We start from the raw sequence: 9,970 nt of genomic DNA, 5'->3' as shown, positions 1-9,970 counted from the left end.
GATTGGAAATTTATATGATAAAAGATAGACCCGGGGGCCATAAGTTTCACTAGTGTCTTCTCTCAAGATAACATAAGTATTACGGTGGGTGAACAAATTACTGTCGAGCAATTGATGGAAAAGTGCATAGTTATGAGAATATCTAGGCATGATCATGTATATAGGCATCACGTCCGCAACAAGTAGATCGAAACGATGCTGTGTCTACTACTATTACTCCTCACATCGACCGACTCCTGCCTGCATCTAGAGTATTAAGTTCATGAGAACAGAGTAACGCATTAAGCAAGATGACATGATGTAGAAGGATAAACTCAAGCAATATGATATAAACCCCATCTTTTTATGCTCGATGGCAACAATACAATACGTGCCGTGCTACCCCTGCTATCACTGGGAAAGGACACCGCAAGACTGAACCCAAAGCTAAGCACTTCTCCCATTGCAAGAAAGATCAATCTAGTAGGCCAAACCAAACTGATAATTCAAAGAGACTTGCAAAGATAACCAATCACACATAAATGAAATCAGAGGAGATTCAATTATTTCTCAAAGATCAACTTGATCGTAAACCCACAATTCATCGGATCTCGACAAACACACTGCAAAAAGAGTTACAACGAATAGATCTCCAAGAAGATTGAGGAGAACTTAGTATTGAGATTCAAAGAGAGAGAAGAAGCCATCTAGCTAATAACTATGGACCCGAAGGTCTGTGGTAAACTACTCACAACTCATCAGAGAGGCCTTGGAGATGATGTAGAGGCCCTCCATGGTCGATTCCCCCTCCAGCGGAGCGCCGGCGAAAGCTCCAACATGGGATCTCGCGAATACAGAAGGTTGCGGCGGTGGAAATAGTTTTTCGTGGTGCTCCTGGATGTTTTCAGGGTACAGGAGTATATATAGGAGCAAGAAGTAGGTCGGTTGAGCCACGAGGGGCCAATGAGGGTGGGCGGCGCGCCTACCCCCCTAGGGCGCGCCCTCCTACCTCGTGGCCGCCTCGGCTGCTTCTTGACGTCCACTCCAAGTCTCCTGGATTGTGTTTGTTCCAAAAAGATCGCTCCCGAAGGTTTCATTCCGTTTGGACTCCGTTCGATATCCGTTTTCTTTGAAACACTGAAATAGGCAAAAAAACAGCAATTCGGGTTGGGCCTCTAGTTAGTAGGTTTGTCCCGAAAATGATATAAAAGTGTAAAGTAAAGCCCACAAACATCCAAAACGGGTAATATAATAGCATGGAACAATAAAAAATTATAGATATGTTGGAGATGTATCAATGGATTTAAGCTAGCACCCAAACAATGGCATGAGAAGTTTGAAAGAACTTTAACAGCTACAGGCTTTGTTGTAAATGAAGCTGCCAAATGTGTGTACTATCACCATGGTGGGGGCGAGGGAGTTATCCTTTGCTTGTATGTTGATGACAATTGATTTTTGGAACAAATCTAGATGTTATTAAGGAGGTCAAGGATTTCCTATCTCGTTGTTTTGAGATGAAGGATTTAGAGCATCTCCAGCCGTTCGGCCCCCCAGGGCGCCGAAAAAGAGCGGCCTGGGGGCGAGCCAACTCTAGTTGGCCCCTGGGGTTCGTTTCTCCCCAGCCACGCGCCCAGGTGCCGCCCCCAAGGCGCTCCATATTTGAAATCCATCATTCCCGCTCAAAGAAACAACCAACCGGCGGTCGTCACAATAGTTCAGCGATTCTGTGCCACAGTTCGACGATCAAAATAAAAGGACACACAGTTGTTCAGAGTACAAAAAAGGAAGAACGCAGAAGGAGTACATCAAACGTCGAGCTCAACCTCCGGCGGCATCGTCGGTGGCCTACGCGGGCTGGGAGGAGTCGGCGCGGCTTCCAGGCTGTTCGGCGCAGCTTCTGAGCTGCTAGGAGTGGTGGAGGCATCATCGGTGGGGCCGGGCATCGCGGAGGCATCGTCATTAGCCGCCGGGCTGGGCGTCGGCGTCGGCGTCGCTGGTATCTGGTTCAGGATGAGACTGCGCTCGGCTAAGAACCATGCCTCGAGCTTCTTGTTGCCGCTCTGGAGCATGTCAGTGCCGCCCATCAAGAAGGCGAGGTCGTTGTTCCTCTTCTTGGCGTCTTGAGCTTTGAGTTTCGTGGCGGCGTTGGTGCGGAGCAAGTCGAGTTTGATGGCGCTGTTCGTCATCAAAACAGCCCAGCTCACCTCAATTTTCTCTTGTCACTCGGCGGCCCTGGTCTTGGCATCAGCGAGGCAGTGTTCAATGGACTCTTGCACGCGTGCGCCAGCTGACTCGGTGTATTTCGCCTTCTTGGCACTTTTGTTGCTGTCCGGGCGTATTTCACTGTTGTCGTCGCGGAACATGGGCAACATGCCTAACAGCTGTGCCAAAGAAAGAACATCAGTTGGCGCCAGAGCGTGCGCCAGGGCACGCCCAGGCGACGCACAAGGCGAAAGAGCGCTCACGCAGCAAAAGAGCGCACTCGCGTCGAAAGGCAATAGTAAGGACGGCGTGCGATACCTGATCCTCGACGCTGGTGCCGCTCTCCGGGCGAGCCACGACCTCCTCGACGATCCCATGTTGCCTTCGAGCCCCGCTTCATGTGCATGCCTTTGAAGTTGGGGTCGACGAGCTTCCGCTCGTCGAACTCGGCCTTGATGTTGTCCCAATATGTCTCGATGCTTTGATTCGTGCCGGTGACCGGGTCGAGGAATACGACCTGCCATGCTTCGGCGAGGCACTCCGCTTCCTTGGACGCCCATTTGATGCATGGCTCACCGGACTTGGCCACCTTCTTCTTCTTCTTCTTGCCTTTCCTCGTTGGTGCCGGCTCCTCCTCCTCTTCTTCCTCCTTCTCCGGCTCTTCCTCGCCGTAGTCGAGCTCGTCGTCCATGTTGGCAATGTCCTGCGTAGCGAACCCGGGGGAAGCGGCAGCGGCAGCTGAGCCGGCTGCGATGATGTCCTTCATGTTGGCCTCCGTTGTGTCAGCTTCGCCGAGATGCGATGAGGATGAGGCTTGTGCGTAGAGGCCGCGGCGAAGAGGTGGCCTCGGTGAGGCTGCGTAGTCCAGCGGCGAGTACGCGTACGTTGGGTATTGCACTCCCACGAACACCAGAGAGGGCGTGCGCTGGACAGGGCGCCCATGGGGGAAGGTGATGTTGGGGTTGAAGCCACCATGGGCGTCCCCGTCGGCATAGCCCGGTGACGGCGTGCTTCATGGGTCCAGCGACGACGAGAACCCCACCGGAGAGCCAACGCTTTGCTGGTTCCAGGCCGCGTATGGGTGCTCACCGGGTGGATTCATCAACACCGCGCGCGCCACCTCTGCCCGTTCAACCACATGTTACACTGGCGCTGCAGCCGTCGCGTGCGCCGCTATCTCCCTAGCCTTCTTGGCCCTATTGCGCCTGTCGGCGGTGACGGCCTCCCGGCGCTCCACATTCGCCTTCCACTCGGTGTTGCTCATGCCGGGGGGCTTGGCCAGCGGAGCCCTCAGCTTCCTTTGCTTCAGCGGGGCGGCGGCGGCAGTGGAATCCGTCGCGGTGCGCGGCATCACGTACTTCTTCGGCGGCATGGCGGGCGGAAGGGCAGGGAGGAGGCAGGGGTTTGGCGGGAGGAATGGAGAAGAGAGAGGGGGGGAGGAAACGGCGGGAAAAGGGCTTCTAGTCGCTGACAGAGCGGCCCCATGCTGCTTTTCTCTTGTGCCGGCGCGCCTAGGAGACACCCGGCGGCTTGGGTTCGGGGCGGGATCGCTGGCTCTGGATTTCGCCCAAACCGGCGCTAAATGAGACCCTGGGGGCGCGACTGGGCCGATTTTCGGCCACCAGCGCTAAAAATTCGCCTAGGGGGCCTGTTGGGGGCGTGGCTAGAGATGCTCTTAGGAGTGGCTGATGTTACTTTGAACATAAAGATCTTGAGAGATGATGATGGTGGGATTACATTGCTTCAATCTCACTATGTGGAAAAGACCTTGAGTCATTTTGGCTATAGTGACTGCAAGCCCTCTCCAACACCATACAATGCTAGCGTGCTGCTTCAAAAGGATCGAAGAATTTCTAGAGATCAATTGAAATATTCTCAGATTATTGGCTCACTTATGTATTTAGCCAGTGCTATAAGACCTAACATCTCTTTTTCTATTAGCAAACTGAGGCGGTTTATCTCAAAACTAGGAGTTGTGCACTGCAAAGCTCTCGAGAGAGTTATGCGTTACTTCAAAGGCCCTATGAGTTATGGAATTCACTACACTAGGTACCCAAAGGTACTAGAAGGGTATAGTGACTCAAACTGGATCTTAGATGCTGATGAGATAAAGGCCACAAGCGGATATGTATTCACTCATGGGGGTGGCGTTGTTTCTTGGAAGTCTTGCAAGCGGACCATCTTAACGGGGTCAACAATGGAAGCAGAACTCATATCATTAGATACAGCTACGATAGAAGCAGATTGACTTCATTGACTCTTGAATGACTTGCCAGTTGTTGAGAAACCTGTACTGGATATCCTTATGAACTGCGACAACCAAACTGTGATCGCGAAAGTGAGTAGCTCAAAGGATAACATGATGTCATCAAGTCATGTTTAGAGAAGGTTAAAGTCTATCAGAAAAATGAGAAACTCTGGAGTTATTGAAGGAAATATGCCCTAGTGGCAATAATAAAGTTGTTATTTTATATTTCCTTATTCATGATAAAGGTTTATTATTCATGCTAGAATTGTATGGATCAGAAACTTAAATACATGTGTGAATACATAAACAAATACCGTGTACCTAGTAAGCCTCTACTAGACTAGCTCATTGATCAAAGATGGTTAATGTTTCCTAACAATAGAAATGTGTTGTCATTTGATAACGGGATCACATCATTAGGAGAATGATGTGATGGACAAGACCCATTCATTAGCTTAGCATATTGATCATTCAGTTTATTGCTACTGCTTTCTTCATGTCAAATACATATTCCTTCGACTATGAGATTATGGAACTCCCAGATATCGGAGGAATACCTTGTGTGCTATCAAACGTCACAACGGAACAGGGTGATCATAAAGATGCTCTACAGGTGTCTCCAAAGGTGTTTGTTGAGTTGGCTTACATCAAGATTACAATTTGTCACTCCGAGTATCGGAGAGGTATCTTTGGGCCCTCTCGGTAATCCAACTCATAAGCTTGCAAGCAAATGACTAAGGAGTTAGTTACTAGATAATGTATTGTGGAACATGTAATGGGACTTGCCGGTAACGAGATTGAACTAGGTATGAAAATACAGACGATCGAATCTCGGGCAAGTAACATACACATGGACAAAGGGAATTACGTATATTGTATAATGGTTCGACCGATAAAAATCTTCATAGAATATGTAGGAACCAATATGGACATCTAGGTTCCTCTATTGGTTATTGACCGAAGAGGTGTCTCGGTCATGTCTACATAGTTTTCGAACCCGTAGGGTCCGCGCGCTTAACGTTCGTTGATGATATAGTGTTATCCGAGTTATAAGATTTGGTGACCGAATGTTGTTTGGAGTCCCGGATGAGATCACAGACATGAAGAGGAGTATCAAAATGGTCGAGAGGTAAAGATTGATATATGGGACGGTGGTATTCGGACATCGGACGTGTTGCGGAGTGCACCGGATAGTCATCGGAATACTGGAGGGGGTACCAGACACCCCCGGAGGGTAATGGGCCTACTGGGCCATTAGAGGGGAGCACACTAGCCCACAAGGGGCTGGCGCACCCCCGATGACAGCCTCCTAAGTGGGGGAAAGGAAAGGGGGAGATTCGGACTCGCCCTTCCTTCCCTCTTCCCCCTTTCCTTCCCCCCTCCGAAAAATATGGTAGGGGGGTGCCACTTGGGAAGGACCCCAAGTAGGATTCAGACTACTTGGGGCTCCCACCTAGCTGCTTCCTCCTCCCCCACCTATATATATGTGAGAGGGGGGCGCCTAGCACAACCACAACAATTGCTTAGCCATGTGCGGCGCCCCCATCCACAGTTTACACCCTCGGTCATATTTTCGTAGTGCTTAGGTTAAGCCCTGCGGAGATAGGTTCACCATCACCGTCACCACGCCGTCGTGCTTCGGAACTCATCCACTACCTTGATACGTCTACAACGTATCTATAATTTATGAAGCATTCATGCTATTTTCCTATCTATTTTGAATGATTACGGGCTTTATTGTACACTTTTATATTACTTTTGGGACTAACCTATTAACTGGAGGCGCATCCCATATTGCTGTTTTACTGCCTATTTCAGTGTTTTGAAGAAAAGGAATATCAAACAGAGTCCAAACGGAATGAAACCTTCGGGAGCGTGATTTTGGGAACGAACATGATCCGGGAGACTTGGAGTACAAGCCAGGGAAGCTTCGAGGAGGCCAAGAGATAGGAGGGCGCGCCCACCCCCCTGGGCGTGCCCCTTGTCTCGTCGGCCCCTCGAGCGTCCCCTGACCGACTTCTTTCGCCTATATATTCCCATATACCATAAAAACATCAAAGAACACAATAGATTGGGAGTTCCGCCACCGCAAGCCTCTGTAGCCACCAAAAACCTCTCGGGAGCCTGTTCCGGCGCCCTATCGGAGGGGGAATCCCTCACCGGTGGCCATCTTCATCATCCCGGCGCTCTCCATGACGAGGAGAGAGTAGTACACCCTCGGGGCTGAGGGTATGTACCAGTAGCTATGTGTTTGATCTCTCTCTCTCTCTCTCGTGTTCTCTCTATGGCACGATCTTGATGTATCGCGAGCTTTGCTATTATAGTTTGATCGTATGATGTTTCCCCCCCCCTCTACTCTCTTGTGATGAATTGAGTTTTCCCTTTGAAGTTATCTTGTCGGATTGAGTCTTTAAGGATTTAAGAACACTTGATGTATGTCTGGACGTGCTTATCTGTGGTGACAATGGGATATCACGTGATCCACTTGATGTATGTTTTCGTGATCAACTTGCGGGTTCCGCCCATGAACCTATGCATAGGGGTTGGCACACGTTTTCGTCTTGACTCTCCGGTAGAAACTTTGGGGCACTCTTTGAAGTACTTTGTGTTGATTGAATAGATGAATCTGAGATTGTGTGATGCATATCGTATAATCATGCCCACGGATACTTGAGGTGACAATGGAGTATCTAGGTGACATTAGGGTTTTGGTTGATTTGTGTCTTAAGGTGTTATTCTAGTATGAGCTCTATGGTAGATTGAACGGAAAGGATAGCTTCATGTTATTTTACTACGGACTCTTGAATAGATAGAACATAAAGGATAACTTTGAGGTGGTTTCGTACCCTACCATAATCTCTTCATTTGTTCTCCACTATTAGTGGCTTTGGAGTGACTCTTTGTTGCATGTTGAGGGATTGTTATATGATCCAAGTATGTTATTATTGTTGAGAGAACTTGCACTAGTGAAAGTATGAACCCTATGCCTTGTTTCCTACCATTGCAATACCGTTTACGCTCACTTTTATCATTAGTTACCTTTCTGTTTTTATAATTTCAGATTACAAAAACCTATATCTACCATCCATATTGCACTTGTAGCACCATCTCTTCGCCGAACTAGTGCACCTATACAATTTACCATTGTATTGGGTGTGTTGGGGACACAAGAGACTCTTTGTTATTTGGCTGCAGGGTTTTGAGAGAGACCATCTTCATCCTACGCCTCCCATGGATTGATAAACCTTAGGTCATCCACTTGAGGGAAATTTGCTACTGTCCTACAAACCTCTGCACTTGGAGGCCCAACAATGTCTACAAGAAGAAGGTTGTGTAGTAGACATCATACCTCGCTGTCGAGCTGGATCAAGAAGGTGGAGGATGTCACCGTGCTGAATGTGTGCTGAACGCATAGGTGACGTACGTTTGGTACTCGATCGGTTGGATCACGAAGAAGTTCAAGTACATCAACCATGTTACCAAACGCTTCCGTTTAAGGTCTACGAGGATACGTAGACACACTCTTCCCCTCTCATTACTATGCTTCTCCATGGATAGATCTTGTGTGTGCATATTTTTTTTTGTTTTCCATGCAACGTTTCCCTATAGTGGCATCCGAGCCATGTCTATGCGTAGATGATATGCACGAGTAGAACACAAAGAGTTGTGGGTGTTTATAGTCATGCTGCTTACGACAAATGTCTTATTTTGATTTGGCGATATTGTGGGATGAAGCGGCCCAGACCAACCTTACATGTCCATGTACGTGGGACCGGTTCCACCGACAGACATGCAACTAGTTTTGCATAAAGGTGGCTGGCGGGTGTCTGTTTCTCCTAATTTAGTTGAATTGAATTTGACTTTGGCTGGTCCTTGAAGAGGGTTAAATAGCAAACTTGATGAATCACCGTTGTGGTTTTTTTCTTAGGTAAGAACGGTTCTTGCTAGAAGTCCGTAGCAGCCACGTAAAACTTGCAACAACAAAGTAGAGGACGTCTAACATGTTTCTGCAGGGCATGTTGTGATGTGATATGGTCAAGATGTGATGTGGTCATGTATGAGATGATCATGTTTTGTAATATAGATAACTTGAAGGAGCCTTAAGGTTGTCTCTTTATTGTATGAAGTGCAAACGCCATGTAATTGCTTTACATTATTGCTATGCGTTAGCAATAGTTGTAGAAGCAATAGTTGGCGAAACGACCCCGACGCAATGATGCAGATCAAGATGTCGAGCCGGTGACGATGGAGATCATGAGGATGCTTCGGAGATGTGATACGTCCATTTTGGATCATGTTTTTCAACTATTATTTATGTTTTTTTATTGTATAATAATGCTTTTTGGAGTAATTCTAATGCCTTTTCTCTCATAATATGCAAGGTATACACAAAGGGGGAGAATTCTGGGAGCTGGAAATCTGGACCTGAAAAAGCTATGTCAAACTACCTATTCTGCACAACTCCAAATGAGCTAAAACTTCACATGGATTTATTATGGAATAAATAAGAACTTTCGAAGTCAATAAGTACCAGAGGGGGCCCACCAGGTGGGCACAACCCACCTGGGCGCGCTAGGGAGCCCAGGCGCGCCCGGGTTGGTTGTGCTTAGCCAAGCTCACCTCCGGTGCCCCTCTTATGGTATATAAGTCATTTTGACCTAGAAAAAAATAAGGGGAGGACCTTCGGGACGAAGCGCCGCCGTCTCAAGGCGGAACTTGGGTAGGAGCACTTTTTCCCTCCGGCGGAGCGATTCCGCCGGGTGAACTTCCCTCCCGGAGGGGGAAAACATCGTCATCATCATCACCAACAACTCTCCCATCTTGGGGAGGGATATCTTCATCAACATCTTCAACAACACCAACTCCTTTCATACCCTAGTTCATCTCTTGTGTTCAATCTTTGTACCAGAACTATGGATTGGTGCTTGTGGGTGATTAGTAGTGTTGATTACATCTTGTAGTTGATTACTATATGATTTATTTGGTGGAAGATTATATGTTCAGATCCATTATGCTATTTCATACCCCTCTGATCTTGAGAATGATTATCATTTGTGAGTAGTTACTTTTGTTCTTGAGGTCATGGGAGAAATCATGTTGCAAGTAATCATGTGAACTTGATATGTGTTCGACATTTTGTTGATATGTATGTTGTGATTCCCTTAGTGGTGTCATGTGAACATCGACTACATGACACTTCACCATATTTGGGCATAAGGGAATGCATTGTGGAGTATTTATTAGATGATGGGTTGCGAGAGTGACAGAATCTTAAACCCCAGTTCATGCGCTATTCCGTAAGGGACCGATTGGATCCAAAAGGTTAATGATATCATTAGAATTATTCTTAATACTTTTCTCATAGTTGCGGATGCTTGCGAGAGGGTTATTCATAAGTAGGAGGTTTGTTCAAGTAAGAACATGACCTAAGCACCGGTCCACCCACATATCAAATTATCAAATAGCGAACACGAATTAAGCCAACATTATGAAAGTGATTAGATGAAATTCGCGTGTACCCTCAAGAACACTTTGCTTATC

This window comes from Triticum aestivum, chromosome 4B, assembly GCF_018294505.1.
Source record: "Triticum aestivum cultivar Chinese Spring chromosome 4B, IWGSC CS RefSeq v2.1, whole genome shotgun sequence".
Taxonomy (NCBI): Eukaryota; Viridiplantae; Streptophyta; class Magnoliopsida; order Poales; family Poaceae; genus Triticum; species Triticum aestivum.
This window is presented reverse-complemented; position numbering follows the sequence as displayed.